This window comes from Coregonus lavaretus (assembly GCF_964263955.1).
Source record: "Coregonus lavaretus genome assembly, chromosome: 11".
In the NCBI taxonomy this organism is placed as follows: Eukaryota; Metazoa; Chordata; class Actinopteri; order Salmoniformes; family Salmonidae; genus Coregonus; species Coregonus lavaretus.
This window is the reverse complement of record NC_139998.1, coordinates 3621845-3640661: the sequence shown is the minus strand read 5'-3', so window position 1 is coordinate 3640661 and position 18817 is coordinate 3621845. Positions and strand designations below refer to the sequence as shown.

The window sequence follows — 18817 nt, the reverse complement described above, 5'->3', positions numbered from 1 at the left end:
GGGAATACATTACAAACGGCGAAAAAACAATACTGCAAGCCGCAGCTCCATACTACCTGTCAGACATAGAGAACTGAAACTGTATACTGTTGGGGTGGGATTGGCGTGGGGGGTCCGTGGGTCACTTTTGACAATTTCATTGGATTCCTCATGTCTTACTCAATGGTAGGAAGAATTTTGGTCCAAATCGGCTGCAGAGGACTATATTTGTTGAATACCATAAATAAAATTGCGAATTTGGGTGCGATCAATTTGCTTAATTTCTCTGAGATTACATTTCAACATAATGTTTCAGGAATGCTAATCTGTTTCAAACTACAGAAATGATTTCGGAAACAATCTGAGATGGTGGGTGTCATGGCTTGCTGAAAAATACTTGGAATGATCCCTCTCCTTTGTGAGCATTCGATCACTCCATATGAGGGTCTGCGGACACATAGCAATGGGTGTTTGAATACAAAATGAACTGGTATGGTTCTTTAACGAAATGTTGGCAATTTGTGTAGGGCAATTGTACGTAGGTGTTACTGTTGATTTATTGGAACTGTCTCTGCAGCATGTGATAGCTTTTTTGAGCCTGAAATAAGGATGTATAGATATTAGATACAAGAGAAGTTCTTGAAAATGTCCACTGACTGAATACAGGTATTGTGTTGTGGGTCAAACAGTAGACTCCTGGAAAAGAACATCCTCCTTGACCTTTCTTCACCTATGACAACCATTCGAACACTGTAAATGTTCTCCATGTAAACAAAGGCTAACTCAAGGGGCTGGTTTCACGTATATACAGTGGGGAAAAAATGTATTTAGTCAGCCACCAATTGTGCAAGTTCTCCCACTTAAAAAGATGAGAGAGGCCTGTAATTTGCATCATAGGTACATGTCAACTATGACAGACAAATTGAAAAAAATGGCACCTGTTTGAACTTGTTATCAGTATAAAAGACACCTGTCCACAACCTCAAACAGTCACACTCCAAACTCCACTATGGCCAAGACCAAAGACCTGTCAAAGGACACCAGAAACAAAATTGTAGACCTGCACCAGGCTGGGAAGACTGAATCTGCAATAGGTAAGCAGCTTGGTTTGAAGAAATCAACTGTGGGAGCAATTATTAGGAAATGGAAGACGTACAAGACCACTGATAATCTCCCTCGATCTGGGGCTCCACGCAAGATCTCACCCCGTGGGGTCAAAATGATCACAAGAACGGTGAGCAAAAATCCCAGAACCACACGGGGGGACCTAGTGAATGACCTGCAGAGAGCTGGGACCAAAGTAACAAAGCCTACCATCAGTAACACACTACGCCGCCAGGGACTCAAATCCTGCAGTGCCAGACGTGTCCCCCTGCTTAAGCCAGTACATGTCCAGGCCCGTCTGAAGTTTGCTAGAGTGCATTTGGATGATCCAGAAGAGGATTGGGAGAATGTCAGATGAAACCAAAATAGAACTTTTTGGTAAAAAGTAAACTCATCGTGTTTGGAGGACAAAGAATGCTGAGTTGCATCCAAAGAACACCATACCTACTGTGAAGCATGGGGGTGGAAACATCATGCTTTGGGGCTGTTTTTCTGCAAAGGGACCAGGACGACTGATCCGTGTAAAGGAAAGAATGAATGGGGCCATGTATCGTGAGATTTTGAGTGAAAACCTCCTTCCATCAGCAAGGGCATTGAAGATTAAACGTGGCTGGGTCTTTCAGCATGACAATGATCCCAAACACACCGCCCGGGCAACGAAGGAGTGGCTTCGTAAGAAGTATTTCAAGGTCCTGGAGTGGCCTAGCAAGTCTCCAGATCTCAACCCCATAGAAAATCTTTGGAGGGAGTTGAAAGTCCGTGTTACCCAGCGACAGCCCCAACACATCACTGCTCTAGAGGAGATCTGCATGGAGGAATGGGCCAAAATACCAGCAACAGTGTGTGAAAACCTTGTGAAGACTTACAGAAAACGTTTGACCTGTGTCATTGCCAACAAAGGGTATATAACAAAGTATTGAGAGACTTTTGTTATTGACCAATACTTATTTTCCACCATAATTTGCAAATAAATTCATAACAAATCCTACAATGTGATCTTCTGGAATTTTTTTCCTCAATTTGTCTGTCATAGTTGACGTGTACCTATGATGAAAATTACAGGCCATCTTTTTAAGTGGGAGATCTTGCACAATTGGTGGCTGACTAAATACTTGTTTTCCCCACTGTACCCGTATTCAGCCAAGTCCTGGACTAAATAGCACTTTCAATTTATTTTACTCCAGGCGTGATGTGTTTAGTGATTGGTCGATGTAGCAGCCAGTCACATCCCAGCTGCTAGGCTACATTGGTTGCTCAAATTATCTATAATTTGTAAGTATGGGTAATTGTACAGTTTGATGAAAATACATTAGTATTTTCCTCACCTTAATGCTTGGACTTAATTAAGGCATAATGCTCATAGCCTTGGAACGGCATGTATAAAGAGACATGTTTCTTGAGACCTTTCCTCACTTGCCTTCATGCATAGCCTTGCCAACAATGGTATGTTGATTGCTCTGTATTTTTCTTAATTATGGCATAATTACCATAGCTGCAGCGTGCTCCACTTTTCTATAATAATCTAGTGATGAGGAGTCAGCATGGCACACAGGACCCCGTGGGTGGACGGTCTAATTACTTAAAAGAACTGAGGGATGGAGGGTTGAATGAAAAGGAGGAGGAGGAGGGATGGAGAAAGAGGGAGGAGGGGGTATTTATTTCTATTTATTTCTTCCTTTCTCGGTTCTCATGGACACAAAGATGCATCATTGAAAAAACGATGTAGAAAAGCTATGGCTGACTCCAATTAGGCGATTGGTCGGTCGATAGGCTGTTGGTTGACAAATATTTTTTTCAGTCGAGCAGTAGCAAATAGATATACATACACTACCGTTCAAAAGTTTGGGGTCACTTAGAAATGTCCTTGTTTTCGATAGAAAAGCAATTTTTTTGTCCATTTTAAAATAACATCAAATTGATCAGAAATACAGTGTAGACATTGTTAATGTTGTAAATGGCTATTGTAGCTGGAAACGGCAGATTCTTTTTTATGGAATATCTACATAGGCGTACAGAGGCCCATTATCAGCAACCATCAGTCCTGTTTTCCAATGGCACGTTGTGTCTGATCAATTTGATGTTATTTTAATGGCCAAAAAAAGTGTTTTTCTTTCGAAAACAAGGAAATGTCTAAGTGACCCCAAACTTTTGAATGGTAGTGTGTGTATATATATATATATATTTTTAGGGCACAAGAGACACCTGTCTTATTTGCACCCATCTCAGTGAACTAATCCATTGCGGGGGCCGAGACTAATCCATTGCAGAGGCCGCAGCGATGGCACAGTCCAAGAAGAAGGGGAGTGTACTAAGAGGCACAATGCACGTCTCTCTCCAGAATGCGCGCTTTCCCGCCAATTTGTGCACATTAATTGTTTCAAAACTAGTGTCTATCAATTCCCCATTACATATATCACCAGTAGTACATTTACTGTTAATTCCAATAACTTCTAATCTACAATGTTTGTTGAGTTACGGTAACTTCTGTTAATCCATTCAATATATTATTCCAGTCCTTTACCGTACTCATTGTCGGAGTGGACACGTTGTTTGCAGAGCGCACAACCTATGCTACACTCGACAAGATGGCGCAGACGGATAGGGCAGCTATGCTCCTAAGCAACTTTGCAGTATTTAGTTTTTTTGTGTGTTATTTCTTACAACCGGAAGTAACTTTTTGATATCAGAGCAGCGGTAACTCACCAGCATTACGACCAGGAATACGACTTTCCCGAATAGGACCCTTTGTCCGTACCCCCAAGGGCAATTGAACTGATTCCAGAGGCTTATCCAAAACCCCGCCGGCGGAGAAGAGGTATTCGGGGTGGACTTATAGTCCGACTCAGGAGGCGCGCACACCATCCACCGCTTCTCAGTATATTACACGCTAATATTCAGTCTCTAGATAATAAAGTAGACAAGCTCAGGGCGAGGATCTCCTACCAGAGAGACATCAGGGATTGTAACATACTCTGTTTCATGGAAACATGGCTCTCTCAGGATATACTGTCTCCATCCATTCAGCCAGCTGGGTTCTCAGTACATTGCGCAAACAGGAATGAAGAACTCTCCAGGAAGGAGAAAGGCGGGGGTGTATGTTTCATGATTAACTACTCATGGTGTGATTGTGATAACATACAGAAACTCAAGTCCTTTTGTTCACCCGACCTAGAATACCTCACAATCAAATGCAGACCGTATTACCTTCCAAGAGAATTCTCTTCGGTTTATAGTCACAGCCGTGTATATTACCCCTCAAGCCGATACCACGACGGCCCTCAAAGAACTACACTGGACTTTATGCAAACTGGAAACCACATATACTGAGGCCGCATTTATTGTAGCTGGGGATTTTAACAAAGCAAATTTGAGGAAAACACTACCGAAGTTCTACCAACACATTGACTGTAGCACTCGCTCTGAGAAAACATTGGACCACTGCTACTCAGCTTTTCGAAATGCCTGCAAGGCCCTCCCCCGCCCTCCCTTCGGCAAATCTGATCACGACTCCATTTTGCTGGACTATTCAATGCTGGTCTGACCAATCAGAATCCATGCTTCAAGATTGTTTTGATCACGTGGACTGGGATATGTTCTGGGTAGCCTCTGAGAATAACATCGACGAATACACGGATACGGTGACTGAGTTCATCAGGAAGTGTACAGGAGATGTTGTACCCACTGTGACTATTAAAGCCTACCCAAACCAGAAACCGTGGATAGATGGCAGCATTCGCGCAAAACTGAAAGCGTGAACCACCGCATTTAACCATGGCAAGGTGACTGGGAATATGGTAGAATACAAACAGTGTAGTTATTCCCTCCGTAAGGCAATCAAACAGGCAAAACGTCAGTACAGAGACAGAGTGGAGTCGCAATTCAACGGCTCAGACACGAGATGTATGTGGCATGGTCTACAGACAATCACGGACTACAAAGGGAAAACCAGCCACGTCGCGGACACCGAAGTCTTGCTTCCGGATCCACTTTGAGGATAACATAGTGCCACCGACGTGGCCCGCTACCAAGGACTGTGGGCTCTCCTTCTCCGTGGCCGACGTGAGTAAGACATTTAAGCGTATTAACCCTTGCAAGGCTGCCGGTCCAGACGGCATCCCTAGCCGCGTCCTCAGAGCATACGCAGACCAGCTGCTGTCCCCACTTGCTTCAAGATGCCCACCATTGTTCCTGTACCCAGGAAAGCAAAGGTAACTAAACTAAATGACGATCGCCCGTAGCACTCGCTTCTGTCATCATGAAGTGCTTTGAGAGGCTAGTTAAGGATCATATCACCTCTACTAAAACTGACACCCTAGACCCACTTCAATTTGCTTACCGCCCCAATAGATCCACAGACGATTCAATCGCCATCACACTGCACACTGCCTTATCCCATCTGGACAAGAGGAATACCTATGTAAGAATGCAGTTCATTGACTATAGCTCAGCATTCAACACCATAGTACCTTCCAAGCTCATCATTAAGCTCAGGGCCCTGGGTCTGAACCCTGCTCTGTGCAACTGGGTCCTGGACTTCCTGACGGGCCGCTCCCAAGTGGTGAAGGTAGAAAACAACACCTCCACTTCGCTGATCCTCAACACAGGGGCCCCACAAGGGTGCTTGCTCAGCCCCCTCCTGTACTCCCTGTTCACCCATGACTGCGTGGCCATGCACGCCTCCAACTCAATAAAGTTTGCAGAGAACACAACGGTATTAGGCCTGATTACCAACAATGACGATACAGCCTACAGTGAGGAGGTGAGGGCTCTGGAAGTGTGGTGCCAGGAAAATAACCTCCTACCCAACGTTAACAAAACAAAGGAGCTGATCGTGGACTTCAGGAAAAAGCAGAGGGAGCACACCCCTATCCACATTGATGGGACCGCAGTGGAGAAGGTGGAAAGCTTAAAGTTCCTCAGTGTACACATCACTGACAATCTGAAATGGTTCACCCACACAGACGGTGTGGTGAAGAAGGCACAATAGCGCATTTTCAACCTCAGGAGGCTGAAGAAATTTGGCTTGGCCCCTAAGTCCCTCAAACTTTTACAGATGCACAATTGAGAGCATCCTGTCGGGCTGTGTCACCGCCTGGTATGGCAACTGCACCGCATGCAACCGCAGGGCTCTCCAGAGGGTGGTGCGATCTGCCCAACGCATCACCGGGGGCAAACTACCTGCCCTCAAGGACACCTACAGCACCCGATGTCACAGGAAGGCCAAAAAGATCATCAAGGACAACAACCACCCGAGCCACTGCCTGTTCACCCCACTATCATCCAGAAGGCGAGGTCAGTACCGGTGCATCAAAGCTGGGACAGAGCGACTGTTAAATAGACATCACTAGGCGGCTTCCACCCGGATACGTAACCCTGTACCTTAGAGGCTGCTTTCCTATATACATAGACTTGAAATCACTGGCCACTTTAATAATGTTTACATATTTTTGCTTTACTCATCTCATATGTGTATATACTGTATTCTATTCTACTGTATTTTAGTCACTGCCACTCCGACATTGTTCGTCCTAATATTTATATATTGCTTAATTCCATTCTATGACTTTTAGATTTGTGTGTATTGTTGTTCCTTCATCAGTCTACATACTACCTCATAATGATAAAGCAAAAACAGGTTTTTAGAAATTCTTGCCGATTTTATAATGAATAAAAAAACTATCACATTCACATAGGTATTCAGACCCTTTACTCACTACTTTGTTTTAGCAGCTTTGGCATCGATTACAGCCTTGAGTCTTCTTGGGTATGAAGCTACAAGCTTGGCACACCTGTATTTGGGGAGTTTCTCCCATTCCTCTCTGCAGATCCTCTCAAACCCTGTCAGGTTGGATGGGGAGCGTTGCTGCACAGCTATTTTCAGGTCTCCAGAGATGTTCGATCGGGTTCAAGTCCGGGCTCTGGCTGTGTCACTCAAAGACATTCAGAGACTTGTCCCGAAGCTAATCCTGCGTTGTCTTGGCTGTGTGCTTAGGGTCGTTGTCCTGTTGGAAGGTGAACCTTTGCTCCAGTCTGAGGTCTGAGCGCTCTGGAGCAGGTTTTCATCAAGGATCTCTCTGTACTTTGCTCCATTAATATTTCCCTCGATCATGACTAGTCTCCCAGTCCCTGCCACTGAAAAACATCCCCACCGCATGATGCTACCACCTCCGTGCTTCACCGTAGGGATGGTGCCTGGTTTCCTCCAGATGTGACACTTGGCCAAAGAGTTCAGGCCAAAGAGTTCAATCTTGGTTTCATCAGACCAGAGAATCTCTTGTTTCTCATGGTCTGTGAGTCCTTTAGGTGCCTTTTTGGCAAACTCCAAGTGGGCTGTCATGTGCCTTTTTACTGAGGAGTTGCTTCCGTCTGGCCACTCTACCATAAAGGCCTGATTGGTGGAGTGCTGCAGAGATGGGAGAACCTTCCAGAAGGACAACCATCTCCACAGAGGAACTCTGGAGGTCTGTCAGAGTGACCATTGGGTTCTTGGTCACCTCCCTGACCAAGGCGCTTCTCCCCTGATTGCTCAGTTTGGCCGGGCAGCCAGCTCTAGGAAGAGTTTTGGTTTTTTGGTACCCTTCCCCAGATCTATGCCTCAACACAATCCTGTCTCAGAGCTCTACTGACAGTTCCTTTGACCTCATGGCTTGGTTTTTGCTCAGACATGCACTGTCAACTGTGGAACCTTTTTATATAGACAGGTGTGTGCCTTTCCAAATCATGTCGAATCAATTGAATTTATCGCAGGTGGACTCCAATCAAGTTGTAGAAACATCTCAAGGATGATCAATGGAAACCGGATGCACCGGAGCTCAATTTCGAGTCTCATAGCAAAGGGTCTGAATACTTATGTAAATAAGGTTGTTTTTTTGTGGAAAAAAATTCTAAAAACCAGTTTTTGCTTTGTCATTATGGGGTATTGTGTGGAGATTGATGAATAATTTATTTTTATATAATCCATTTTAGAATAAGGCTGTAACGTACAGAATGTGGGGAAGTGGTCTGAATACTTTCCGAATGCACTGTATATGGAAAAAAATTGATTGGTCGACAGAACAGACTTTCGGGCGACCAATATTTGTTTTATTGTTGGGGACAGCCCTAAGAAAAGCTATATGTGAGGCAAGGTTAACAATTATGTAGATGAGTGGGCAGATGGGGAGCTGGTTGCCCACATGGTTTTCCTCATTCAGGCTCCAACCCATCCAAGGTTATTATAATCATCTGTGAAGATGATTGTTGAGTTCCAAATTGACCACTAGTCCTTAACCTCTAGGCTTTTGTCTAGACCTCAGAGGATTGGATAGATGTGTTGTGGAACAATGATGTCCTCGTCTCCTTGGGGGTTAATGTAACATAATGATATTAGGACTGGGTGTTATATCGTATTTAACTTCATAAACTGGGTGGTTCGAGCCCTGAATGCTGATTGGCTGACAGCTGTGGTATATCAGACCGTACACCACGGGGATGACAAAACATTAATTTTTACTGTTCCAATTACGTTGGTAACCAGTTTATAATAGCAATAAGGCACCTCAGGGGTTTGTGGGATATTGCCAATATACCACGACTAAGGGCTGTATCCAGACACTCCGCGTTGCGTCGTGCGTAAGAACAGCCCTTAGCCATGGTATATTGGCCATATACAACACCCCCTCAGGCCTTATTGCTTAAATATACCGGTTTTGATGCACGGACCTGTTTGGGTTTTTACTTTACCTTCTATAACGGTATTTCAATGTTTGGTTTGTTAAAGGTGATACGCCACTCCGCCGTGTGTAACGTCTGTTATTCTAGTTTACTCCGCTACTTGAGTCGTCTCTCTCCTTCTACAGGCTGCTTTCCACCACACACAGCAATCCCCATCCCCTGTCATTCAGCCCTAACCATGGCCTTATGATGGCTTGTGTTGAGAACCAATTATGTCTTTGTCTCCTTGGTTGGCAATGTTATCAATCATGCTACAATGGAAATGTGATTCAATGCGCTTACTCACTACCTACTGAATTAAATAAGTGACACCTATGATAAGTTACATAGCCTAAGAACTGCTGTCCTCGTCTCTGTTTCAGTAGACGAGGTTAACCATGTGTCACAATGGGATGCACTACCTTCTGAATGAGATGACGACTTATATGAATGAGGTAACCATGGCCTTAGTAATGATGGATTCATTGTGTCCCTCTTCTCCTTAGTGCTTCTATCTCTGAAAGCACGATCCACCCACCTCAACCAACCCAGTAATTACTAATTAGACACTTGTGCTTAAAGTGGTTGTCCTTCGAGCTCAACACAATCTACCTAATGGGTTACATTCAGCATATAAGGCATGGGCAGCAATTGGGATGATATTATTGTGGCGGTAGGTGGCACAGAATAATCATTGCACAGAGGTGCTTGGGAAGATGGGTTACAACGGGAGACCAGCGTGTATGTGTGTTGGGGGGTATCCAAGCTCCATCAGCTAGGACTAGATATTGGTTAATCAAATCTTCCCATTCCTGCTTAAATTGGCATGCCTCATTAAACAGCCAAACTGTATACGGATTCACACATCAAGTCTTCTCTCGAGTTGGGCTCGGGGATGGAACAACAGTTGAACATTTTGAGCTTTTGTGTGTGTGTGTGTGTGTGTGTGTGTGTATGTGTGTGTGTGTATCCCACTTCTGTTGACAAAAATTTAGATTTTTCTACAGCCAGTTCGTGTTATAGGTAACAATCCTTCGTAGAAGTGCTTATATTACTGTACATATTATTTTACAATTGTAGGAATAAATGAAGATATACAAGATTTAAAAAAATAAATTAAAAATAAACACAATTGTGATATCCAATTGCAATCCAGTTACGATCTTATCTCAACGCTGCAACTCCCCAACGGGCTCGGGAGAGGCGAAGGTCGAGTCATGCGTCCTCTGAAACATGATCCACCAAGCCACGCTGCTTCTTAACACCCGCTCGCTTAATCCGGAAGCCAGCTGCACTAATGTGTCAGAGGAAACACTGTTCAACTGACGATCGAAGTCAGCTTGCAGGCGTCCAGCCCGCCACAAGGAGTCGCTAGAGCGCGATGAGCCAAATAAAGCCCCCCCTGGCCAAACCCTCTCCTAACCCGGACGTCGCTGGGCCAATTGTGCGCCACCCTATGGGACTCCCGGTCACGGCCGGTTGTGACACAGCCTGGGATCGAACCCCAGGCTGTAGTGACTCCGCAACACTGCGATGCAGTGCCTTAGACCGCTGCACCACTCGGGAGGTGCAAGATCTTTTGATATATAAATATATTTTTTAAATAACAGGATGCAGTACAACCGAGGTGAAGGCGTTAGAAATGCTGTTGGCTGAGAATCTTGTTCTGTACTCTAGGTGGCACCATGTGCTCTTTTTAAAGGATGGGCCCCGATCTCTCAAAAGTCCTAGGAGCCATGTGTACAGGGGCGGTCAGCCAGTCACGGGGACGACAACCCAACATGGGATGGGGGGAGGTTTTAATGGGTGGAATATTGGAGGACAATTAGAGGTTTACTTAGTAGCAGCTACAGTATGCTTAACAGTTAATACTTTTTCTTAATGGTAAGTTTACAAACATTATGGTAAGTACAGTCATGACCAAAAGTTTTGAGAATGACACAAGTATTGATCTTCACAAAGTTCGCTGCTTCAGTGTTATGAGATTTTTGTCAGATGTTACTATGGTATACTGAAGTATAATTACAAGCATTCCTTAAGTGTCAAAGGCTTTTATTGACAATTACATTACATTTATGCAAAGAGTCAATATTTGCAGTGTTGACCCTTCTTTTTCAAGACCTCTGCAATCCGCCCTGGTATGCTGTCAATTAACTTCTGGGCCACATCCTGACTGATGGCAGCCCATTCTTGCATAATCAATGCTTGGAGTTTGTCAGAATTTGTGGGTTTTTGTTTGTCCACACGCCTCTTGAGGATCGATGGGTTTAAGGTCTGGGGAGTTTCCTGGCCATGGACCCAGAATGTCGATGTTTTGTTCCCCGAGTCACTTAGTTATCACTTTTGCCTTATGGCAAAGTGCTCCATCATGCTGGAAAAGGCATTGGTCGTCACCAAACTGTTCTTGGATGGTTGGGAGAAGTTGCTCTCGGAGGATGTGTTGGTATCATTCTTTATTCATGGCTGTGTTCTTAGGCAAAATTGTGAGTGAGCCCACTCCCTTGGCTGAGAAGCAACCCCACACATGAATGGTCTCAGGATGCTTTACTGTTGGCATGATACAGGACTGATGGTAGCGCTCACCTTGTCTTCTCCGGACAAGGTGTTATCCGGATGCCCCAAACAATCAGAAAGGGGATTCATCAGAGAAAATGACTTTACCCCAGTCCTCAGCAGTCCAATCCCTTTACCTTTTGCAGAATATCAGTCTGTCCCTGATGTTTTTCCTGGAGAGGAGTGGCTTTTTTGCTGCCCTTCTTGACACTAGGCCATCCTCCAAAAGTCTTCACCTCACTGTGCATGCAGATGCACTCACACCTGCCTGCTGTCATTCCTGAGCAAGCTCTGCACTGGTGCTGCCCCGATCCCACAGCTGAATCAACTTTAGGAGACGTTCCTGGCGCTTGCTGGACTTGGGCGCCCTGATACCTTCTTCACAACAATTGAACCTCTCTCCTTGAAGTTCTTGATGAGACGATAAATGGTTGATTTAGGTGCAATCTTACTGCAGCAATATCCTTGCCTGTGAAGCCCTTTTTGTGCGAAGCAATGATGACGGCACGCGTTTCCTTGCAGGTAACCATGGTTAACAGAGGAAGAACAATGATTTCAAGCACCACCCTCCTTTTAAAGCTTCCAGTCTGTTATTCTAACTCAATCAGCATGACAGAGTGATCTCCAGCCTTGTCCTCGTCAACACTCTCACCTGTGTTAACAAGATAATCACTGACATGATGTCAGCTGGTCCTTTTGTGGCAGGGCTGAAATGCAGTGGAAATGTTTTGGGGGGATTAAGTTCATTTTCATGACAAAGAGGGACTTTGCAATGAATTGCAATTCATCTGATCACTCTTCATGACATTCTGGAGTATATGTAAATTGCCATCATCAAAACTGAGGCAACAGACTTTGAGAAAATTAGTATTTGTGTCATTCTCAAAACTTTTGACCACAACTGTATAATCAAAACTTGTATCTCATTATGGTAAGTGGTGAAATAAGTATAGCCAGTTATAATTGTAATGGCTTAGCAGATAATAAGAAAAGACGATCAGTCTTTACCTGGGTAAAAGGAATATAATATCTATTGTTTACAGGAAACTCAATTTACACCTTTTAGATGAAGTTGTAAGGAAAAAGGACTTGGGGGGGGGGGGGGGGGGTATGAAAATAAGTATTTGGTCAATCACAAAAGTTTCTCAATACTTTTATTTATTTTTTATTTTATTTATTTTTTTAATGTTTTTTTTTGTATTTTTTTTTTTTGGGGGGGGGGGATGGATCAGCTTAATATTGCAGATAGATTGTATCTTCTATCAATGTAATTGTCTGCATCACTTCCAATCCCCCATGTTTTTTTTTTTTTTATATATATATATATTCCCCTTTATTACTTTTCAACCCCACCATCCTTTCCCTACTTGGAGTAAATTAGTGAACAACAACGCCCAGGCCTCTACTTCCGGTCTATACTTACTATCTACACCTTATGGACAGAGTTAATTTTACAATAATTCTATATATATATATATATATATATATATATATATATATATATATATATATATATATATATATATATATATATATATATAGAATTATTGTAAAATTAACTCTGTCCATAAGGTGTAGATAGTAAGTATATATATATATTTATCTATTTTTTTGCTCCTGAACTTCTTCTACTCTCAACCTCTCCGATCATTTTCATGATGTCCATCCGGTTTGCTTCTAAATGCCATATCTTTCTAACTGTGCTCTTTCCCAAAAGCTCCCAACATACAACCTATATACTTATTATGGACACAGTATGCTTACATTATTAGCTATCTTTGTTATTATTTGTTGTTATTTGTTATTAGTCCCATCCTTCAACTCTATTCAATACCTCCCATCTATCTCTTAACACCATCCATATAGGATTTCTATTTGCCATATATATTTCAACCATACTGTGATGTTTTACAAAAGTTCTGAACCTTTCTATTCTCATTGCTTCTACAGATTGTGAATTAAAAATAAACATTTTTGCTAAAAGTATTATTATATTATTGATTGATTGACTATGACTTTTCAGATCACCCAGTAATGCTATCTGCAAGGTTAGTTCCAGGTAAATATTGCAATCCTTTAGCCATTCCTGGACCTGTGTCCAAAAACAAGCTACAAATGGACAGAACCAAAACAAATGATCTAATGATTCTATCTCTTCACAGCAAAATCTGCAGAGCTGGGAAGATTGTATCCCCCATATAAATAACATTCTATTGGTAGCAAGAATTTTATATAATAATTTAAATTGAAAAATTCAAATTTTTGAATCCGGTGTCGTTTTGCGTGTCAGTTCATAAACACTATGCCATGGGATCGGTACGTCAAAGATCTCTTCCCAACTATTTTGCAATCTATATGGGACTGCTGTCAATCCTTTGGTCCTTAAGTGAAACTGATATACTTTTATTTATCACAGTTTTCCTTAACCAATTATGTTCTTTAATGCAAGGCCGACAGACAAGTTCCTTACTTTCTCCCCCTTCAACTTTCCTCTTCCACTTTTGCGGTAAGGCTGCAATTATTTGGTTGTAATTTTGGGTAGAGCAGACATTTCCATATGTTTTTGTTAGCTGCATGTGCGACATAACTCCACCAGTCCTACCGATGATATCATTTACGAAGATTATACCTTTTTTAAACATTCTGTCAAAAAATAAAGGTTTTTTGTCAATTAGTATATTTGAATTTAACCACAATATTTGTTGCATTATTTGTTCTGTCGTTTCTGGAGGATTAAATTGAAATTGCAACCAACTTTCTATGGCTTGTTTTAGAAATAGTGACATTTGGGAGATTATTTCCTTTTCAAATAACTGAAAGTGAGAGGTTGTAATCTGAATAAAGGGAAAAAGGCCTTTCTTGAACAGTGGGTGAGACAATCTTACTAATTTGCTTGAGAACCAGTTCGGATTTAAGTATAACTCAATACTTTGTTATATACCCTTTGTTGGCAATGACACAGGTCAAACGTTTTCTGTAAGTCTTCACAAGGTTTTCACACACTGTTGCTGGTATTTTGGCCCATTCCTCCATGCAGATCTCCTCTAGAGCAGTGATGTTTTGGGGCTGTCGCTGGGCAACACGGACTTTCAACTCCCTCCAAAGATTTTCAATGTGGTTGAGATCTGGAGACTGGCTAGGCCACTCCAGGACCTTGAAATGCTTCTTACGAAGCCACTCCTTCGTTGCCCGGGCGGTGGGTTTGGGATCATTGTCATGCTGAAAGACCCAGCCACGTTTCATCTTCAATGCCCTTGCTGATGGAAGGAGGTTTTCACTCAAAATCTCATGATACATGGCCCCATTCATTCTTTCCTTTACCCGGATCAGTCGTCCTGGTCCCTTTGCAGAAAAACAGCCCCAAAGCATGCTTCACAGTAGGTATGATGTTCTTTGGATGCAACTCAGCAGTCTTTGTCCTCCAAACACGACGAGTTGAGTTTTTACCAAAAAGTTCTATTTTGGTTTCATCTGACGATATGACATTCTCCCAATCCTCTTCTGGATCATCCAAATGCACTCTAGCAAACTTCAGACGGGCCTGGACATGTACTGGCTTAAGCAGGGGGACACGTCTGTCACTGCAGGATTTGAGTCCCTGGCGGCGTAGTGTGTTACTGATGGTAGGCTTTGTTACTTTGGTCCCAGCTCTCTGCAGGTCATTCACTAGGTCCCCCCCCGTGTGGTTCTGGGATTTTTGCTCACCGTTCTTGTGATCATTTTGACCCCACGGGGTGAGATCTTGCATGGAGCCCCAGATCGAGGGAGATTATCAGTGGTCTTGTATGTCTTCCATTTCCTAATAATTGCTCCCACAGTTGATTTCTTCAAACCAAGCTGCTTACCTATTGCAGATTCAGTCTTCCCAGCCTGGTGCAGGTCTACAATTTTGTTTCTGGTGTCCTTTGACAGCTCTTTGGTCTTGGCCATAGTGTAGTTTGGAGTGTGACTGTTTGAGGTTGTGGACAGGTGTCTTTTATACTGATAACAAGTTCAAACAGGTGCCATTAATACAGGTAATGAGTGGAGGACAGAGGAGCCTCTTAAAGAAGAAGTTACAGGTCTGTGAGAGCCAGAAATCTTGCTTGTTTGTAGGAAATATATTCCACCATAATTTGCTAATAAATTCATTAAAAATCCTACAATGTGATTTTCTGGAAAAACATTCTCAATTTGTCTGTCATAGTTGACGTGTACCTATGATGAAAATTACAGGCCTCTCATCCTTTTCAGTGGGAGAACTTGCACAATTGGTGGCTGACTAAATACTTTTTTCCCCCACTGTAGATAGCAAGTTAAACTAGGGTTTGGGTTAAACATATAATTATGCGTATTCATGCAGGAAAAAAAGAACGTGTAAGAAATACCTTGCAACGTTTTGTAAACGCATCTAAAATGCTTCTTATTGTAATTTCTGCTCAGCATCAGACTAATTTTGTTCTTCAATTGCAAATCTAAACTCGGATGAGAATTCACTAAATGGGCATTGTATCAGCAGACAGCACTCTGACTGATGTGTAGCTACCTCTCTCCGGTACTTTTCTCAGTGTAGCCAGCCTATTTTCTCCGGTAAAATGCTAGATTAACTTTAAGCGAAACATTAGGAAATGTAGCTGGCTACATTATTTCTATTATAGGCCTGAACATTAGAAATATGATGGCCATGCATCGTTTTTGCAAAAAAGGCCTTGCTCATTTACTGCCAGCCAAATATCGTTGCACTTCTGTTTTCATCTGATGAAAATGAAGCAATTTTATGTTGAATGTGTTGCACTAATGTATCTTCTGTGAAGGAAAACTATAGGTGCACATCCCTAATCACTCTATTGAAGCAAAAAAACACTGACTTTCAATATAAAACGTGACCCCTGTCAATACACAGCTGGACTCACCTGCTCCCACTTTCTCCTGTTGTGCTATTTCCAAACAAACACGTGACTGGCTCAACCGTGATGGGGAACTAAGTAAGCTTCATAATGTGACAGGTGAGATAAGAACACAATCTGTTTTATCTCCTAACGCATTGCACAAGTTGACTGCAGATAGCTACAAATACTAAAATGTATTGAAAAAGTTTGTACAAATACCCCGGTATACTGTATAGTGCCCAAGCCTAATGCTGGCCTATGTTGACTCCAATGCTTCCCACAGTTGTCAAGATGGCTGGATGTTCTTTTGGGTGGTGGACCATTCTTGATACACACGTTGAGCATGAAAAACCCAGCAGCATTGCAGTTCTTGACACAAACATGTACGCCTGACATCTACTACCATACCCTGTTCAAAGGCACTGAAATATTTTGTCTTGCCCATTCAACCTCTGAATGACACACGTACATACACAATCCCATGTCTCAATTGTCTCAAGGCTTAAAAGTCTTTCTTTAACCTGTCTCCTCCCTTTCATCTACACTGATTTTGAAGTGGATTTAACAAGTTAAATAAATAAGGGATCATAGCTTTCACCTGTATTTACCTTGTCAGTCTGTCATGGACAGAGCAGGTGTTCTTAATGTTTTGTATACTCAGTCTCTTAATTTCTAAAAAAATATATAGATATTTGACACCCAATTTGATATGCTCCTATGAACTTCACGTTGGTGCTCATGGATACTTTTACATGGAAATGACCATATAGTGTTGCACGGTATACCGAAACTTCTGTATTTTTTTTATTAAAAAAATAATGAAAAATTGTTCGGTACTATAATTTTTGTTACTTTCGGTACTTCTATCAAATGTAACATCGTCTACTGACTGAGAGGATCAGGTCTGTCTATCAGCGCAGCCGATGTCCCCTTATAGCGCGAGCGCCATGCCTGCTCCACTTACTATTTGCTAGCTCTAGCCCAGGGGTGTCAAACTCAATCAGCGCAAGGGCCATATTGAAAAAACACATTGATTTCGCGGCCCAGACATAGCTTTTTACGTGCATACAACTGCGACCCAAACAGGCCATTTTTTTTATGGCCCTTATAATGTCCACTTATGTACATAGGATGCTGTATATAGCATTTTTAACATATTAAAACAGAGATCAATAATATTTGTACAGCCTTTGCTGCTATGCTTGCAGAATCAGATGCGCATGTCCCGTGTAGCTCAGTTGATAGAGCATGGCGTTTGCAACGGCAGGGTTGTGGGTTCAATTCCCTCGGGGGGCCAGTATGGGAAAAATATATATAATGTATGCACTAACTGTAAGTCGCTCTGGATAAGAGCGTCTGCTAAATGACTAAAATGTAAATGCATAATATGCTGCGACCCTAATCAAAAAGTATTTAATAAGTCCAAATAACAAAAACGTAGCTAGGTTGTTGTAACATTTAATCTTAAAACATGTTTTTTTCACTGAGTGGATCACCAGTGTAGTTGAATGCAGCATTGCTGTATGGTGCACTCAAAATGTATTGTAGTTGAGTAGCCAGCCTATGCTACTGCTCAAATGTTGCTGTAATAATCCTACATGTTTCTCCTTTGCATTGGGTTTTGTTGGAGGTTCTAGTTTTTTGGTTATTCTCGTCAAGCTTTAAAACCGAGGCCAGACTGCAACATTTCAGTAGCCTAGCTAGGACTGTGGCATGTGTCTGTACACTTTCCCTCCGCTGTACACGGTAAACGGGACACACGAAAGCAACACAATTGATGTCGAATTTTCCAATGTGAGCGCATCAGGCTGTAATTTCTAATTTATACTCAATTGTGTGTCCTATTGTCCTTGAGTCATTTATATCTGCGTGTGAATCCTTTATCTTATAACTTTTTGACAACCAAGATGACATGTTCTTTAGGCTACAGCAATGACCCTTTGAAACTGAAACTTGCCATGGACATTTAAACGTTCTGTCCGGTAGAAGATTCGGTCAGTGCCATTAGTGATTATATGATACTGGCTGGCTCATGTGTGGGTCTGGGACGAGGGGTGTGTGTGTGTGGTAATGCACTGCGGTTTGGCGTGCAGCACGTTGGTAGTGCCTCCCAAGTGGCGCAGTGGTCTAAGGCACTGCATCGCTGTGCCACTAGAGATCCTGGTTCGAATCCAGGCTCTGTCGTAACCGGCCTCGACCGGGAGACCCATGGGGCGGTGCACAATTGGCCCAGCGTCGTCCAGGGTAGGGGAGGGAACTGCCGGCAAGGATGTAGCTCAGTTGGTAGAGCATGGCGTTATCAATGCCAGGGTTGTGGGTTCGATTCCCACGGGGGGGCCAATAAAAAATTAATACATTGATGCACTCACTAACTGTAAGTCGCTCTGGATAAGAGCGTCTGCTAAATGACTCAAATGGAAATGTAGTGCTTGATGAGACTTGTAGCGCAGCGCATCTGTATGGAAGCGAGCCAAAATGAATTGACAACCCAAATCATTGCGCGGGCCGGATAGAAATGTGTCACGGGCCAGATTCGGCCCGCAGGCCTTGTGTTTGACACGTGGCCTGAGGAACCACTGCACTCACTGAGAGTCTGGCCTGCATCATGTTATCTCCCCCAT

At 42.8% G+C, this 18817-nt stretch overlaps 1 protein-coding gene across 1 annotated transcript in view; it reads left to right on the top strand.

Annotated features, from left to right (window-relative positions):
- LOC311136858 (tumor protein p53-inducible protein 11-like) overlaps positions 1 to 18817 on the top strand; it is a 121203-nt gene that overhangs the window by 7797 nt on the left and 94589 nt on the right. The gene's annotated exons all lie outside the window — the stretch shown is intronic.